This window comes from Carassius gibelio, chromosome A3, assembly GCF_023724105.1.
Source record: "Carassius gibelio isolate Cgi1373 ecotype wild population from Czech Republic chromosome A3, carGib1.2-hapl.c, whole genome shotgun sequence".
Lineage (NCBI taxonomy): Eukaryota > Metazoa > Chordata > Actinopteri > Cypriniformes > Cyprinidae > Carassius > Carassius gibelio.
The window spans coordinates 7,815,482-7,835,708 of record NC_068373.1 but is presented as its reverse complement, the minus strand read 5'-3'; positions in this window follow the sequence as shown (position 1 = coordinate 7,835,708).

Here is a 20,227-nt window from a genome sequence, read left to right as displayed (position 1 = left end):
ACATCCTGTGACATGATATTTATTTGAATTTACATAATCTCATGGATGTAACAGTAAATCAGTTCAGCTCACAGATCAAGACTAAGCTGTAATGCAAGCAGAACTTTCACAAATGCTTGTAGGTCAATAAAATCATTACAAAACACTTACAAATCATTTAAGGGATTTGATAACACTGTAAAATAATGTCTAATTTGTTAACATTAGTAAATGCATTGATAACACTTTATAATAACTGCACTCATTAGTAAATAGTCAGTAGACAGTCATGCTTCATAAAGCCTTGTCCCAATATTAATAGTCAGTAGTAAGCAGTTTATAAATACAGCTATAAATAGCTTGTTCTTGGTTTATAAGCACATTTATTAAAAAGGAGAGTTATCTTCCTATGAAAAATAAAAAAAATAAAAATAAACAAACAACAACACTGATTGATACAGAACTCAGAAATGTTATTGTGGATTTATGATAAACTCAGCATGTAAATGAATTCATTCTCCTCCAAGAAGACACAAGTAGTTCACACCAAACTGTTTTAACATGAAGCCAATATACTGAAGATGTTAAATTTCGAATGGGTTTAGGATACCTTAAATGGTGTGGCCATAGCGATTTATTAAAGTAACATAAAAAAATACAATAGTTATTTTACTATATCTTTAAAATTTTTAATTCCAACACTTCATAATTTTTTATATACGTAGAAGTCATCATTTGAAGGAAGCACAGTAAGTTTCATAGCTTTATCATTTTCAAGAGCCAGCATAAAATTAAAACTATCATAACATATAAATCAAGCTTGCAATTCTTAGTACCAAAAATGGCCACCAGAGGGAGCTATAGGATTACTTTTAAATAATTATTGTAAAAACAAGTATGATTTAAATCATTTATAGATATCTTTCAAAGAAAAATAATATGAATTTTATGTATTTTACTCATAAAATGACCCTCACTTAATTAGAATAACAAGCTGAAGTATTGTGAACTGTATATTAAGAATAATTCTTTATAGGCTTTATGGACAGATACGTTTTGAGTGACTTGAAGGTTCAGCACCACATCCTCTTTTACCACTGTTTAAAGAATGTATCTTACAGTACAGGTGCGGATGAATTTTGAATGGCTTGAATGGTTTTGTCGTGGTGATTTTTTGAAATAACAGTAAAAAAGTAACCAGTAAATGTCTTTTATTTTTTTAAGTGCAGCTTCTAAACACTTCAAAAAAATGTACACATAGAAGACAGGTCATTCTGAGGAAATATGCATGGTTTCATGACTATACAACACTATATGGATGATAGAAAATTCAAAAACTATCATACATCTGATGTCACTCTGTCCCTCTGTCACCGTGGGTAATGTGTGTGTGTGTGTGTGTATGTGTGTGTGTGTGTGTGTTAAGTTAATTAGGTGTGAAACTATCAGGGAGCATTTAGTCTCCAGCGCCAACATTTTACAGAACTGCCACTTTCCTGGAGTCTCAGAATTACAATGTGTCAGGTTCTGAGAAATCAAAGATTCCAAAAAATTATTTAATTAGAATACTATGAAGTATTGTGAAATACTATATATTAAGACTTTATATATATGCTTTATGAACAGATTAGAGTGACTCGTAAAGGACCAGCACCACCTCCTCTTGTCTGATGGTTTGAGGAATATATCTTCCAGAATCCGGGATTAAGATTTAGGAGCTCATTTTTATTCCACCTCCTTTCCTGAAAGTCTGTCTTGCAGAATTGACTAAAAATTAATTTTCACATTAATTCCTAATTATTTTGCAATTATTTTTGTCAGTTCTTCTTGACCTGTTTTTTTTTTCTTCTTCTTTTCTGACCTCATGACCCAGTCAGCATTTTTGTACAATGGTCAAGTCTTAACTTATCCATTTCTGTATTGCATTTGTGTTTGATATTTCTCATGGGTATTTCATAATTTTCGACTTTGAGTTAAAACAGTTTGAGTTAAAACTCTTTTTTAGCGCATTTCATCTGTAAAAGAAAACATGCCTAATAATTCTGCATATGAATATAAGGAGTTTTTCTCTTCCAGCTTTCCTGGACTATTGTATAGCACTCATAAATGATTAAATAAAAAATAATGGTAGTTATTAAGATTGATATGGTTTGGAATTGGTAAAATGTGCTTGGAAAAAAATCACAATAAAACAATGTTTTAATGTTTAAGTTTGGAATATTAACTGACATGAATGAATGCTATATAAATATTGTTCATGTTAACATAATGTTTATAAATGAAATCTTATTGTAAATTGTTACTATCTATATATATATATATATATATTGTTCTGTCAATGTGATTTTAAAGTCTAGATGATTCGGATTAACCCTTTAACCGCCATATCCTTTAAAACCTCACTGCCAGAGGGATATTGTGAATGCATGTGCCCGCTGGGCACAGTTTACCTGATGCCACCGGGGTGGTGATGGCATTGGTGGCTTGAGCCCGCCATCGCTGCTTGCAGCTATATTTTAATATGAGTTTCATAATTTGAGTTGAATTACTGTAATAAACAAATTTCTCCACAACATTCTAATTTGAGAAGCACCTGTAAAACATTTAAACATGTCGCAAGACGAGTGAGAACTGAGCACTGACGTCAAACTAGCCACAAATGGCGTCTTTGAAACTGAACATCAGTTATGCCATTCTTTAGTAAAAGGTACACTTACACTTATCCAGCACACGGGTCGTAGGGCCCTCCTTTGTGGTTGTTTTATTCATTAGAGGTTACCCCCCTTTCAGATTCAAATGGAAATAAAGTTAAGATTGAATGTGAAGTTTTAAGGCTGCAATGAGCACTGTATGAAACTGTGGGATATTTATAATGCATAGGTTTAGGATGGCTTTTTTATGTGCCAGGATCTCACTGTATGCAGTGAATGATAATGGGCCAGGACTGGCAGAACTGGAGCGAGTGTTTAGAGAACAGGTCTGTGGATGAAGCAGCCTTCAAAGGCCTTGAGGCCCAGCTTCCATAATATCTCATTCCTTTTGTCCTCTCTCTCTCTCGCTGGCTCCCACTCTATAAACAGATGACGGTCTTTCCAAGCACTCTCAAAATGACACAATAAAAGGGTGCTTCATCAGGCCTTGCTTTCCCTGAACATCCAGTACACACACAAATGCACACAGCAGACACAGTCGTACACAATTCTATTTTATTTTATTTGTTTTTATTATTTTTTTAATGTGGTTGTATCTTTTTTCTCATCACTCTTTTCAAGTCTATTTTGGTCTTGTCTCAGAGTGAGGGGGAGGGTTGGAGAAATGGTGGGCTGCCCATTATAAGAGAGATTGAATTGATGTCCAGAGGAGATTGGATTGATGCACTGTCGATGGATGACCAGAAAAAAACATGCAAAATCCACATTTATCTGAGGTTTCTTCTGAGGAGCACAACATGCTGAGCAGAGATCAAATTGGGTGACAATCTTTCCTTACAAACTTGTTTCTCATACATTATTTCACTTTAAATTGTCTCACGTCTAAGTTTTACTTCAAATGTTCTGATACTTATTTCAATGTGTAGGGATCCGTCAAAAGAACTTGTGCCTGAAATCCCCTTGAGAGCGTCTGCATTGCTAGTGAAGAGCGTTTCGCCTTCATATACAAACCAGTCAGTGCTTTGGTTTGGTTTGCATCTTTTCTCTCAGGCTTAGTGTGAAATATGAAAAAGCTGCAGTCCTTAATGTTTGCAAAATAGGATGTGTCTGCATGAAATTCTTGTCAAAGAAACATTGTCCTAACTACTTCCTGAACCCCAGGAATTACCACCTACAAATCTGGGGGAAATAGTTGTAGCCCCAATCATAGCTCAGAGCCCTAAAATCTGATTGCTTGAAAGGAATATACAGTGAATAGGTTAACAATTGTATTTTAGATTATAGACCCATTTAACCACATTTTAGCAACCGCTGTAGGCTACCAAGACTCCTTGAAAATACACGCCTCTACCTATATTTCTGCATAACTCAAAAAACATACCTATATGTATGTAAGAATTGAAATGGGAAGTTTTAAATAAATTTAGATTGTACGTGAGATATTGAGAGTGTAAGGGAAAGAAAAACGTGAAAAAATGGGGAGGGGGAGGAGAGAGAGGAGAGGAAGAGAAAAAGCGCATGAGGTAATCTGGTTGAACGATGTCGAGTCATAGTTAAGAGAAATGTTGAAATAAACACTGAGTTCTGAGCACAGAAGACTTGTCCTGACTCCTATCAAGTGACCACAACAGATACAGCACATAGCCAAGAACCCACGCATAATACTCAGTAAGCGTGAATTCCTCAAGACCCGGGAATCCGAGTATTACACTGGTGTCAAAGGTGGTTGGCTATTTTTATTTCTATTTTTTTTTTTTTTTCGTATGGACATTTGCTGTTTGACTCTGAACAACGTAAAATAGCCACATTAGCCTGCAAGCATGTTAATATTACCCATAATATTTTACGTGCTATATTTTTGCAAGTTCGGATTACATGCCATATTTTTTTCTCTCTCTCTCCTCTCGCCGTTGCTCGCACATGCACACAAAATGTCAGATGGTGAGCATGATAACGTGGAACAGCCGCAAGCACCTAACGTGAGGGCTGGTACAAATTCACACATGCCCTTCAGAAATGCCCACCAGAATCGTTGCTTGACCAAAATTTAAGGTTAACCCCTGGATGGCAAGCCACATTAGAGCAATGTCTCCACTGGATAACGTTGGACCTTAATCCCTCCGGCACAAATAAGCAATTTGGTGGGCACCAGGGCGGAGGCGTTACCCCTTCCAAGGCCGCCTTGACCTTCAATTCGATCTCCCATGTGAGTGTGGAGACCACCAATGTCTCAGGAAAAATGGACGGGCGTTCAGAGTGGACGGGCATTCAGACTGGTCAAAAATACGTGACAAAGATTCGGGTTTAATATTTTTGGAACCCGGGCGGTACGAGATAGTAAAATCAGAACATCAGAAAAAAAGTGCCCACCGAGCCTGCCTGGAGTTCAACCTTTTGGCAGTGCTAATGTATTCTAAATTATTGTGGTCTGTCCATACAATAAGAGGAACCCCCGATTCTTCTAACCAGTGGCGCCATTCCTCTAATGCCATCTTAACTGCCAACAATTCTCGGTTACCAATATCGTAATTTCGTTCAGCAGGAGATAAACGATAAGAAAAATAGCCCAGAAACCTCTGTAGGGCCTTACGGGAATCTGTACTTGGCCACTCTACCACAGCCTAAACCTACTCGGTATCCATGCATATTCACTCAGTCGACACGATATACCCCAGAAATGGAATCGACTGTGCATGAAACTTGCATTTCTCCGCCTTGACAAAAAGCCCATTCTCTAGCAATCTCTGAAGCACTCGTCGGATGTGCTGCACATGTTCCTGGAGAGAAGAAGAAAAAAATCAATATGTCGTCCAGGTAGACATATATGAACTGATCAATCATATCTCGCAGCACGTCGTTGATGAGTGCCTGGAAGACCGCTGGGGAGTTGGAAAGCCTGAAGGGCATGACCAAATATTCAAAGTGCCCTCTGGGGGTATAAAAGGTGGTCTTCCGTTCATCCCCTCCCTGATACGGACCAAATGATAAGCATTGCGTAAGTCCAGTTTTGTGAAAATCGACGCTCCCTGCAACCTCTCAAAGGCTGAAGACATCAACGGCAAAGGATAAGTATTCTTTGCCGTGATGTTGTTCAGTCCCCGGTAATCAATACAAGGTAGCAGTGATCCATCGTTCTTCCGCACAAAAAATAACCCCGCCCCCGCTGGAGAAGAGGAAGGGCAAATGAACTTAGACAAATCCACTCTGTCTCCTCCTGTAACACAGACATAGACACAGACGGACATGCAGACACTAAACAAGACTCATGACATATTTTACACCAGGTAAGAATGGAGTTAGAGGACAAGTCTATTTTAGGGTTATGGAGGAGGAGCCAAGGGTGACCAAATTAAATTATTAAATTATATATTGGGCAATAATATTGCCAATATTGCATATACGTTGGGGTGTAATTTACAATGTAAATAGTCACAACAGTTTTATTTATATTACACTATAAACACATTTATGAGCAGGTAACACAACACCTGCCCCTAAACCTACCATTTGTCAATAAGACAATATATGAAAAGTTTGGTTCCAAAATGCAATAAATCCATTTTGATTAAATTATAAAAAAGAGTGGCAAGATGAAAATGTCTCAGGTTACGCATGTAACCATGGTTCCTCGAGGGAACCAGCTGCTGTGTCGGAGGACGCTTTGGGAACGCCCTTCAGCATGACCGGCTCTGAACCACGTGTGTAATCAGTCCAATGGATGATTGAGACGTCATAGGTGGGTGACGTCAGAGACCAGGAAGCTTGAAAGCAGGTGCGGCGAAGCCGGCATTTAGCCTCTAGGAATGAAACAAGTGCCGGTAGGGATGCAGCAAGTATGGCCCAGAGACACAGCATCTCATTCCCTCGAGGAACCATGGTTACATGTGTAACCTGAGACGTTCCTCTTCAGGAACTCTAGCTGTTTCAGAGGACGCTTTGGGAATGAGAATGCCCATGCCACCAGACTTTAAAATCTCTGCATAATGTGGAAGAGCACAGCTAAAGTGAGAGAAGGAGCCAGGAGCCTGACAAGTAATCAGGGACATCCCACCCAATGGCCAAACTTCAGAAGGAGTGAGTCTTGACCCCCAAGAGAGGGGAGATCAGAGGACTCAAGGCTTTAGAATAGTATTTTGATCCACCACTTAGCATAAACTTCTTCTGGCCAGAGGCCTCAGTCTCAGCACACCAATCTTTGATGTGGTTGAGTCATGAAAGTGTGGGGTGAGAGCGCAAGGCCAGGGGAAAAACTGGTATTGGTAGGCTTTGCCCACAAAAGCAAACCTCAGGAACTCCATATGTTGAGGAATGGTGAAGTAGCTTTAGGACCCAGACTCTGCAACACGAGGAGGGTCCACCTCAATGGCTCAGTGTGTCTACTTCTGTTCCATTACCAGAGCCTGCTTGGGGCCCACCAGGGTGGGAAAGACCCTGTTGAATGATGTGGAGGAGAACCAAACTGGATTCTGTGGCTTCTCACTACAGTGTGCAGGACCTATTGAGACACGTTTGGTAGTAGTTTTCACGCTGCCAAATAGTCTACTTAGGGAATCAGCCTCCTGAGACTGATCTGTGGTGTCATCAGAGCAGTTAGCTTGGTGCCCTAAAGTGGCGGACCAGCAGAAGACGGCCAAACTAGCTGATCTGGAAACCTCCATGGAGGTCGCAAGCCTCTTACCACCTCTTTGTTTCCAGGCGGTAACTGAGAAAATTGCTCACCAGAGACTGCTGCATCCTGGAACATCAGCAGGGTTGGCAGAATGATCTCCTGAGGACACTGAGAAGAGACGGGCACCATGTAATGCGCTGTAAACTGCTCTTCTCCAGAGGGGCCTGCACTTCCGAGGTCCTGAGCCACAGCATCAGGACTCTCAAGGCTAAAGTCTCCTTTTAAAAACAATGGTCCTCAGACCTACGTCGTCTGCTAGGAAGACTAGACCAAAGCCTGCTCGGGGCTGGACCCAATGAAGCACACATGGCAGGGGCTCATGGCAGGGGCTCCCACACCCCCTTGTGACCTCCTCAGGGAACCAGTCTTCCGAGGCTGGCATCTGGTGCACCTAGAGCAGTTAGTTCAGTGTCCTGAAGCGGCGGACAGGCAAGGGATGACCGTACTAGCTGCTCTAGAGTCCTCCATAGAGGTAGCGAGCCTCTTAGTACTGCTACGTTTCTGGGCAGCAACTGAGAGAAGTATTCGCTGGACCACATGCACAGACACACTCCTCGGAGCAGTGCTTTATCAGTCATCGCTACCAAAATGAATTCATCGGGTCATCTTTTTAGTGCTATAAATTAATTACGCCAATAAAATAAAATTTAATCTTGAACAAGAACATTAACAACAATATTACATAGACCATATAAATAACAAAATTACATTTCCTTTACATTAACTTCCAAAAGTGCATTCATCTTTGCCATGTTACATTCATTTAGTTGTACATTCACTAGTGTTACGTGCTGTATTAACAAAAGCATAAATGGCATTAATAAAAACACTTACACTGACAAGCTATGCAATATCACAATTCATAATCGAATTTGATTCATCTAATGAATGCGTGATCTACTGTGTATTAAATGTTGCTCCATCTAAAGGCCATGATGGAGAATTACCGGTAGTATTAATCACAGAACTACAGACAAAATTTATTTAAAAACATATTAATATTCCAAGTCTTTTGAGACAAAACTATTAATTTGTCTTAATCTGCTGTGAATCTCTTTCTGTGTGCTGTCTCTGTGAGCAAATTAAAAAAATGCCTTACGTCAGTCATTGGCTCTTGTGTGTCATGTGATCAATTACATCATGCTGTTGTGAAATGATTTTGGCTCTTGCATCATGCTACAGAAGTATCTTTTGTGAGTGTGTTAATGGAACGGGATCATTTTAAGCAATTAAAACCTTATATTTTACTTTCTTCTTTGCACAACGGGTATCGTATGGCTTCAGAAGACTTGGAATGCAATACAAAATATTTGTAATGCTTTCATACTGCTTGTTTATGGTTGGTTTTTGCAATAAATACCTGTGACTGTACTTTTATTTGCCTGTTACGTGTTTTTTATTGTTCAGAAGTGGTTAGGTTAAGGGTAGGGGTGGGGTTATGTGCCCCAATGAAAGTATAAATGTATATTAAATTATTTATAGTTAATACAAATGCATGAAAACCATTAAATGAAGAGAAACAACCCAAAAAAATGGAGGACCATGTGCTTCGAAAAATGATGCTAAAGGGATACCTTGAGTGTCAAAAAGTGTCCCAAGGTGTCTTGATCTAGCATCAATATAGGACGAGTTGGAGTGAGACTGTGTTGCCTAAACACAAGCTAATCTGCTGAGCAGTAATGTGGGTCTTTTCAACATAGTACTAGAAGAATTAAAATTTTTCCAGTGGCCTCAAAACATCACATAAAAGAGTTAACTATGGCTGGCTGCCGCTGGTCAATCTCTTCCAGTCTAAACAGACAGTATGAGCAACACCAAATTTAAAGTCAAAGGCAAGGGTTTGGAATGCTTCACACTGGCAATGTTTGCATCCAGTTTGTTTTTACACAGATCCAGCTGACCAAATCTGAACAAGATCCTTCTCCAAGGAGCACCTCATTATGTATTTTCCCTGTTCATCCCTCAGAGTTTCTGAGAGAGGCAAAAAATTTGAAGTGCGTTTTTAACGCTGTGGATATCTTTGTTTGATGATATGAAGATCCCACTTATGTAAAGAGGAAGCTCTGGAGAGTTCTGGTTTTGGAAAACATGCCCAAGGGTTAAACTGTTGTTTTGATATAAAAATGAAATGGGAGCAGCATCATAATTCACAAATTACAGCAATTGTGATGTTTCATGGATAAAATGCTTGGGGATGCTAAGACCATAGCATAGAAACGCTAAATTTAATAACCTTCATAACCAGGAGGATTCTGGGAAAATGTTTTCCTGTTTTCCTGTTATTGGTGCATCTACATCTACAGCAGGCTGTCCGTGTGAGTGTGCATTTAGCTTCACTGAGAGAAGCCTTGCAGAATAAGTCCATTAAAACAAACATTTGAGCAGCAGCGCTGTGTGCGCCAGCCTTTCACACTCACTTGCCTCTTTGTTGCATTATTAATCTCCATGGAGATCCAGAGACTTGAAAGTTTCCTAATTTCTAGTTGAGTTCATTCTAGCAATTTAGCTATGAAATGTTTGCAAGATGGTTGCCCCTGTGGGTGACTTCTTGCATGCACCGAAATCCATCTAGCTATACCTCTGGTTCACAGCTCAACCATTGAAACAAAACACTGAAAAAAACATTGAAACTCTCTTAGAAGGACAAAAATAAATTTCAACAAACAAATTTTAGTAATTTATCCTTTGGGGTTGGTTCCCATTTTTCACTGTCCTTCTTTTCATCCGCCTCCTGTCTCCCCAGACAAGCATCAATTAACTCCAAATGTGATGTGATGGAAATAAAATAATGTTTGCCTGCTTCTGCTGCTATTTAAATGCAGTATGGAGGAGTAATAAATAAATCACTGGGCCTCTAATCTCTGTGATGCCCACTGAGTAGAGCTATGGTAAGACTGATGAAGAAACCATGTTCGTAAATTCTGTCTTAGTGGAAGGAGAAGGGTGAATGTTGATTTCGGATGATAAAAAAGCGAAGTACATGACTGAGCACTAGAGGAGTCAGCAGCTCCAGAAAACAGTACTTCCACTAATGTCCTCACACCACCTCGTGTTTTATGCAATGCTACCAGCCATTTTGAAGAACTCATATTTAAGAAATATACATGTTTACGCAATCTCTTTGAAATGTGTGAATGTGTAATTCAGTTCATTATGATCTGTCCTTGGTCCTCAAAGGTATTACCTTTATCCGCAAACAGGACTGGGTTAAGTGGGCAAATATTTCCATGAAAAGTAAACTATCTTTATGTATCTTTAAAAAAGCAGTTCTGGAAAGTGCTAGCATCAGATCTCAGCCTGGAGAGAAATAGGACATGCTATTCTTCTAAATGAACATTTTCAGAAATTGGTTCTACTACTTGGGGGATTAAATGGATTGGGACAACAACAACAACAAAAAATTATTCCTCAAGTGGAAGTCAAGATTTCAAGTATATACATGGTCCAAAATTTACTTTTTCATTTCTTTGAATCTCCCATGTGATATGCCTGCAATTTAATCCACACTTAATCATGCAGGGCCTAATAAAGTGGCAAAATTAGAGACACATGAGTAGTCAGTTTATTTTCATGCCCAATTCCATTTTTTATTCCCAGTTGGGTCTTGGCAAGTGCTCAAAAGCGCAAATGCATCACATCTTAAAAGCCGTCCATATGATTCCTGCAAGTCGTATGGTAGTTTTGTGTGTAGAACAGATTTAAATTCAAGTCCTCATTCCCTTAAATTTGAGTTCAAAAGAGTTCATGAGAGAATTACCAACGTCTGCTTTTTTTTTTAGTTGGAGCTTTTCAATATATAGAAAACGTTTCTCCAAAGAATTAGATTTACTTACAAACAGACTCAATTATTAGATCGCAGCAGTTACAGCTCAATGGAGAGGAAGATTTTCAATTAAAAGCTTACATTTTGTTCTGTTCCTCACTTAAAACTATTGTATGACTTTAAATGACGTCATTTGGCTATTTTATAGTTATTTATGGTGCTTTTGCATCCTTTTTTAAGCTTGGAGACGCAAGAAAAAGGGCAAAACAACATTTCTTCTTTTTTGCTCCATAGAAGTAAATCATAAGGTTTTGAAATAAAAAAAGAATAAATAAATGATAGAATGATTGTGGCTGATCCTACTTAATTTTGCATGTAGTCTACTCATTCCTACTCAAATATGATTCAGAATTTAAAACAACAGATCTGCATGTCAACCTCCCACTGTAAACTCACCCCAAAACCACCTGTGGTTTTCACCCACTGCACGATTACAGAATGAGCCAAATCATTAAAAATGGATGAGGTGCGCAAGCTCAGCTTTTAAAGCATCCTCTGGGGGCCATAACAACAACTTCCTCTGTAGAAGAAAGGCTGTGCAATGAGTCCGAAGAAAGCGGTGTGATAACAAGACTGCAAAAAGATGCTATGCTTGCATTCAATACTAATGTATGTTATCTTGATGTTATTCTTTAGTGGATCGTTCAATAAAAAATAAAAAAAGATTTAAAAACTATATTCCAAACCTGTTTGGAATTTTGAACACTTGTCTACTATTCCAAAACAATGCTTATTCTTTTCAGACATTTTTTCCCCTTATAGAACAATGCTGAATCACCATAAGATTAAATCTTACATAAGCAATCTTTAGAAAATATAATAGTGATACATAGGGATGAGTAATCATGAATATAAAAATAATTATTCCACAATGCATAACTATGTCTAATTTCCCCTGCGATGCTAAGAGTTTTGTGTCAGGAAACAAACCCACCATAGCTCGAGGGCAGGCTGTGTTTATTGAAGGGCTGATGTAACGGATGGGTGCTAATGAAGACACTGGCTTTGAGGACCGATTTCAAGGCCAGATGAAAGCTGATGGGATTCCTCCTTTCCAGCCAACGGATGAATTGTTTCTGGGTTGAAGTAAGACACACTTGAGTTCATCTTTCTTCATCCGGGACTACACACCACACAGATGTCAAACCCTGCCACTTCAACTAGATTGAATTTGCACTTGAAACATAAGGTAAGTTAATAAGTCATTTCTTTATATGAAATGACACTTGTAAACTATGTATTTAACACAACAATGTGAATCCAGGACAGGTTGAATATGCTATAAACTACTAGCACATTTAATTACACTTTATGTATTAACAGCTGGGACATATTAATTGGCTGCCCCTTATTTTAAAATCTCTTACAACCTTTAGTTTGCATTTCATCTTGATCATGCTACTTTCAATATATGCTGCTTTTGTCATGATTTATGATGCTTTTGCATTCCTTTTGAAGCTTGAAATTCTTTGTCCCCATGAGGAGACACGTTGCTTAGAAAAGAGCAACTAATACTTTTCCCTTTGTGTTACACAGAAGAAAGAACGGGTTTGGAATGACAAAAGGATTAGTAAGTGCAGAAGTGCAGGTGTCACGCTGTGTTATAAAACACAAAGGCTCCTATTTTGATATTATTTTTGTAATGCAATGTAAATGCCTGTTGATTTATAGCATGTTTTTGGTTTTGAGTTGGGGTCATGTCAGTGAGAAAATATGGCAGATACCATGGATGTAGCATCTGTATTAATGGTAAAACTGTTAAAATTCATAATTTTGTAGATGTAGAGTAGAAAAATAAATCTTGAATTTTAGGTACAAGTAAATAATGATTTGAATGCACTTGACGTCCTTATATAGTCTTAATAAAGTGCTTGCAATTAGATCCACAAACCAACTTCTTCTCCTTGCCTCCAGCAAAACATTACAGTTGCAAGAGTAATCAGTATTTTTGTCATTTTTTTAAGAAAGTTAAATTGTAAAAGACTGTAAATTGTATACATAAAAAATGCAATTTTGGGAACTTCAAAGCTACCCCTCAAATGACCTCAAAACTAAATGACATAAACTAAGTCCACAAAGCTCTTTCAGGACACACAACAAATGTGTGACTATTCGTCCCAAGAAGGAAACTCATCTGCGTGGTGCACTCTGCTTTGGTTTATACATATCCTCATAATTGCTCATTATATACTACATAATCGTTTTGGAAAATGGTTTTCTGTTGTCTTTTAATTGCAGTGATGAGTTGGGCTTCCAGAAAGCTCTTCTCTAGGGATACACCCCCTTCTTTTTCCACCAGCCTCCCTGCCATTTCTTTCTGTCTGCATGATACTGGAACTTAAAGATATTGCACAGCTATAGTTTACCTGTATGAAGGGTTTAGTCGTAATTGGACCATAAAATAAAGTGTGACCATAATAATAATAATAATTAATTTCTCTCTAGCAGCCATAAGATCAGATATCAAATCAGATGAATGTATAATATGACACATTTGCTTTGAATTATTTCTATTATGATATTTGATTATTTTGATGGTACCCTTCAGACAGCTGTTGATAAGTAACTCCATACCAACTACATATCAACTAGCGGTCACTGGATTATTAGTATGTCTGCTACTTTAAATATATGCTAACTGTCACGGACAGAAGAGGGAGACAACAGGGTATGCAGGTAAGTAGATGTTTATTGGAATTATGGAGACAGAAGATGGTATCACACAATCTTGCAGAGGAATAGTTGAGCTGAGTGGGATGTTAAGAGGATGACTTGAGGATACTTGCTGTACAGATGAAGGGTGGACACAGGAGGAACTGACAGGACATGGATGACAGATGGTGGTAGGTAAGCAGGATGATCAGACATTCAGGTATTCAGATGATTCCAAGAGTAGCACAGGGAGTAGAGTCGGTGATTCTCTGACTAGACCAGACAGAGAGTGAAAGGAAGTGTGGGCTTAAGAAGTGGCAGTGATGAGTGGGTGCAGGTGTGGTGACTTCAGTAATCTGGTGATATTGAGCAGATGGGCGGAGTCGGGTGATTGGACTCTGATGGTGTGGCAGGTGTTACTGGTGACTCCATGACAGTACCCTCCCCCCTCTATGGGGGGCTCCTGACGCCCGCGTTACCCGTCGACGGGGTCGGCCTCGATCTCTTGGTGCAGGGTGGTTAGGATGGGAGTTGTGGAACTGGGTGAGGAGGGATGGGTCCAGGATGTCGTCCCTAGGGACCCAAGAGCATTCTTCGGGGCCACATCCCTCCCAGTCTACCAGATACTCCAGGAGACAGCCCCGATGATGGGAATCCAGGATGTCCTGCACACGGTGAATTGACTCTTCCTCTGTGACTTCGGGAGGAGGAGATACGTCAACACCATCAGGTCCTGGGGAAGGAGAAACAAGAGGGTCAGTGAAGGGCTTTAACAGTGAGACATGAAATGATGGTGTGATCCGGTAGTGTGAGGGAAGTTGAAGATGGTAGGTGACCTCGTTGACCTGCCTCTCGATGGTGAAGGGACCTATATAGCGGGGACTCAGCTGTCAACAGGGCAGGCGAAGACGGATGTCTCTGGTGGAGAGCCAGACCTTTTGACCTGGTTGGTACTGGGATGTATCTCCTCTCTTGGTGTCGGCCTGGCTCTGGTGACTTCGCACTGCTCGCTGGAGATGGATGTGTGCTGAGTCCCATACCCTCTCACTCACTTCGAACCAGGTGTTGACCGCTGGGACTTCTGACGGCTCTCCTGACCAGGGGAAGAGAGGAGGCTGGTACCCGAGTATGCACTGAAACGGTGTTAAACTGGTGGTGTCTTGGCGTAGTGAGTTCTGTGCATACTCGGCCCATGGGAGGAAGCGGTTCCAGCTGCCTTGGTTCTGGTGGCAGTAGGTTCGCAGGTATCTTCCGATCTCCTGAATCTTGCGCTCAGTCTGACCGTTGGATTGAGGATGGTACCCCGAAGATAGGCTGACTGAGACTCCGAGTAATCTGAAGAAAGCATGCCAGATTCGGGAGATGAATTGGGGACCTCTATCTGATACAATGTCTTCTGGTAGACCAAAGTGACGGAATACATGTTGGAATAGTAGGTTGACAGTTTCAAAGGCAGTGGGAAGACCTTTTAATGGGATGAGTTTGCATGCCTTGGAGAAGCGGTCGACCAAGACTAGGATACCAGTTCGATGGGACTAACGATAATTGCTGGAGGGAGTATAGCTTCTGGAGGTGATACTTCGGGCTCAGACGCATGAAGACGGGAGAGGGCGTCTGCTTTAAGATTCTTGCCTCCTGGGCGATATATAACTCGGAAGTTGAAACGAGTGAAGAAGAGGGCCCATCGGGCTTGGCGAGGATTTAGACGTTTGGCCTCTTGAAGATATTTGAGGTTACGGTGCTCCGTAATGACTTCGACTTGATGGTGTGCTCCCTCCAGCCAGTGTCTCCATTCTTCGAAAGCCATCTAGATAGCCAGAAGTTCCCAATTACCGAAGTCGTAATTACGCTCCGCCGGGGACAGTTTCTTGGAATAGAAGGCATATGGATGGAGTACTGGAGGCTTCCCCTGCTGCTGTGATAGAATAGCTCCCACCCCGGTCGAAGAGGCGTCCACTTTGACCACGAAGGGAAGGTCCGGATTGGGATGGACCAGGATGGGAGCCGAACAGAAGGTGTTCTTCAGTTGTTGGAAGGCTTGAGTGGCAGCTGGGTTCCAGGACAGGGACTTGGGCCGATCCTTGAGGAGAGTGGTGAGTGGTGAACTGATGATACTGTATTGATGAATAAAACAACGGTAGAAGCTTGCAAATCTTAAGAATCTCTGGAGGTCTTTGACGGTGGTGGGTTGTGACCAGTTCATGATGGTGTCCACTTTCCTCTGGTCCATTTTGATCCCTTGTGGGCTGATGACATAGCCGAGGAAGTGAACAGTGGAACGTTGGAACTCACACTTTTCCAACTTCAGGAACAACTGATGATCTCTGATTCTTTGCAGGACTTGACAGATGTGGTGATGGTGTTCAGTTAAGCTCTTGGAGAAGATTAAGATGACATCAATATAAACGATCACGAATTGATGCAGAAACTCACGGAACACTTCGTTCATTAAGGCCTGAAATACAGATGGAGAGTTGGACAGCCCATAGGGCATTGCATAATTTCCCCAGCGGTCCAGTTGATTTGCGGGGAGTGTTCTGACATCCACGGGCATCCCAGGATGATATCCGCGGTGGTGTGGGAGGCAGAGGGTGCCAGCGGATTGGTCCAGAGCACAGGCGGTGAGACGTTGAGAGATGCGAATGGTGCGCTAAATGAAGTTCTCTAAGCTGATGACATCATCATAAACTGCCACTTGATGGCGGATGGTAGGATTCAATCCTTGACGAAAGCAGGTGATAAGAGCAGTTTCATTCCATCCACAGTTGGCTGCTAGAGTGCAGAAATGTTAATCATATTCACTCACGGTCAACTTTCCTTGACGAAGGCGGTACAACTGATCATGGATGGAGAGAGCGGGGGTGTTGAGGCCAAAAACTTCTTTGAAGTGGGTGGTCGAAAGCCTCCCATGAGCGAGTGAGGGGGCCATTCGCTTCCCAGATTGACTGAGCCCATTGGAGGGCGGGACCAGAGAGGAGGGAGATCAAATAGGCGATCTTAGTACGATCAGTAGGGAAGGCATGTACTTGCATCTCAAAGTAGAAAGAACATTGTAGTAGAAACCCGCTGCAACCCTCCGCCTCACCGGTGTACGTTGCAGGTCGGGCCATGGGACTGTGAGAGGCAGGCATTGAAGGAGAGTGAAGATGAGGTGGATCACCAGCTTGTGCTTGCTCGGGGAGAGAGACCCGTGAAGGGTCCTCTTCCAATCCAACGGCTCTTTGCATACAGTCGGTCTGGTCTTCTGTCATGGACAGAAGAGGGAGACAACAGGGTATGCAGGTAAGTACATGTTTATTGGAATTATGGAGACAGAAGATGGTATCACACAATCTTGCAGTGGAATAGTTGAGCTGAGTGGGATGTTAAGAGGATGACTTGAGGATACATGCTGTACAGACGAAGGGTGGACACAGGAGGAACTGACAGGACACAGATGACAGATGGTGCTAGGTAAGCAGGATGATCAGACCTAATAATCTTCGGACTGAGGCATCTAGAGAGAACCGCAACCCTCCAGGCCTACTAATACACAAACTCTTACACATATACAGATATGCACTCACCTCCCCACCCCCATCCCTCGCCTTCACCACTTTGTACCGCCAGTCTGTCAAGCGGGTCCGTGACCAGCGCTGTCTAGCTGCAGGGTAGGATGGCTGCTGCCTGCACTGGATTACCTCGATCCCCCAATTTCCGTCCCCAGTTACAAAGTCGTGTGTTAATGGTGTATGTGCTTTTGTTGTTGAGGTGTTTTTTCATGTTCCCATACTGTACTCCCAAAAGGAGCATAGTATGGGTGTTGATATTTTTTTCTCCTCACTTTCCTAATGCTATGCTGTATTTCTTCCTCAATGCCCTGTCTTCCTGTTCTGTCTACCCCATTGTATGTATGTTGTGTATCTATGGACAGGTTGATGGCTAATTTCACTGGTACTTGTGACTATTGACATAAAGGACTACTACTACTACTACTACTTAATACAGTATATGAATAAACAGTCAGTGTACTAGTAATAAAAAAGAGCCTCTACCCATGTAATATTATGTTATCAACGTTGGGTGGTTTTTATGGAATTTATAGGTGGTTTGGGGTGTTTTACATGTGCTTACTGTCAAGTGAGCCCTCCCATTCAGCAGCTAGGAGTGGCTCATGTCGGCTCTGGAGAGCCACAGTCCTGCAGAGTTTTACTCCAACCTTGATTAAAACTCACCTGCCTGTATCTTTCTAGCAACCCTTAGACTATGGTTAGCTTGTTCAGATGTGTTTGATTAGGGCTACAGCACTGTGATTCTCAAAGACTGACATTGGCCATGCCTGAGCCAGTGTGTTTTGGGTGTTTCATAAGTGTTTACAGTCATAAGTCAAGAGAGTCCTAATTTATAAAAAAAATACATAAAAAATTAAAAGGTTCTCATACTGTACTTGCTCTGAGTAACCCAAGTATTATTAGTAGTAAATCATGTTCAACTTATCTGACACTACTAATGAATCATTTAAAGAAAGACTATAGGGAGCTGATGTCTGTTTAGTTGACTACAGGTCATGACTTGTGGTGGGCTGACATCAATATTTGATGTAAACCAGAGAGTCAGTCACATAAATGTCAGCAGACATCCCCCTCTGAGGAAGATATTTCACATTTTCAGGCCTCTGTGAGTATATGAAAGGCTGTAGTTTTTGCCTTGTACTCAGAGAAATTGTTAATATTGAAACTTCTTTATTTACGGCACACTTCACATCGAAGCATACTGGATTCTGCATGCTTTTGAAATGTCAATTTGATTTCATCCAAGTATTGCTGCCTCTCATATTATTTTATCTTAGGAATGGAAAACAAGATTCACAGGTGGACCATGATTATACATCATAAAGAAAGAGGATTTATGTTCAAAGTGCTTTTGTCACGTCTGAATCTGCTGTTTTCAACAGAAGAGATATTTAGATAATCTAAGCTGCCTGTGTTCTTAAGAAAAAATATTGCTATGGAGAATGCAGGTGATCTCTTGAAGTGCTTTATTTCTTCAATGTGTTTCATCTGCCTTCCCACTTATTTTCCTTCAGTGATTGACTGTGCACAATCCTCTGATTACACAGCAAAGAAAAATCTCTGCATGACTCCGGTGGCACTGGTGCCTTATAAAATATTCATATACATGTCTGAGTTGCTTTGTTGGCCAGTATTCTGACATTGGGACGCTGTGAAGGGTTAGTTCACCGAAAATGTCAGTTCTGTCATTGTTTATTCACCATCGTGTCATTTTGAACCCACATGGCTTTCTTTCTCCAGAGGAACACATTTCGTTCACAATTCCATACATTCAAATTGCAGTTTGCCTGGTTATGAGACAAATGAAAAATATGAGGGTGAAATAGCAGGGTTCCAACAAAGTTATGATCCTGTTAATTTTCTCCATATGGAATTATGTTTCAACTTTTCAAGACAGACTTACTATGAGCTCAATGATTGTTAAAGGAATAATTCATCCAAAAATGTAAATTCTGATCAAATTCACTCACCCTAATATTTTTCCAAAACTGTATGAGTTTCTTTCTTCTGCTGAACATAGAATATATTTTGAAGAATGTTAGTAACCAAAAAGTTGATGATAGCCATTGATATTCATTGTATTTTTTCATCCAATAGAAGCCAGTGCCTAGAGTCAACTGTTTGGTTACCAACATTCTTCAATATATCTTTTTGTGTTCAACAGTTTAGAAAAACTAGAAGAAATTCATTTTTACAGTCTATAAAATTAGATATAACATGCCACTGTAAAAAATGACTGTGATTTTAACGGTAAAGAACTGTGAAAATGCTATAGTACAAACCTGTTTACTGGTTAACGGTAATTTCCTGTAAACTTTACAGGAAAAAAACGTAAACTTACGTTCCCAGAATTCTCTGCGTTGCGTTTCAAATTTTGTTTGAATTTGATGTTTTTTCTTTGAAATAACTATGTTTCTTCTTAATTTTTTCTCATCTGTTATGTTTATTAGGTTTGTATGTTACATAAAATGTTGTTAAATTAATGTTTATTGCACATTTCAGTTTAATGAGTCTCACCATGATGTTGTTTAGTGCTTGTGTGAATGACACCTTGCACCTTCTATGTATCTTATTATTTAAAAGCTGCTTGTGATGGGCTTTGTTTCACCACGTGACTCTCATCACCACCTGCTTTTGGTGGTTACCAGTGTAATACAAAGGTACAAAACAGATTTCAGTGATTCAATAAGTTTGTATATTATATTATATCACTTATATTATGGTATTAAACTGTAAATATAAAGTAAAACTGTTAAATCTACAACATTGTAACTGTATTTTTTACGGTATAAAACCGCTAAACCAAAAACGGTTTTACCGTATTTTTTACGGTATAATTATGGCAAACACAGTTGCCGGTTTTTTACCGTATATTTTACGGAATATTTTTAACAGTGTGAAC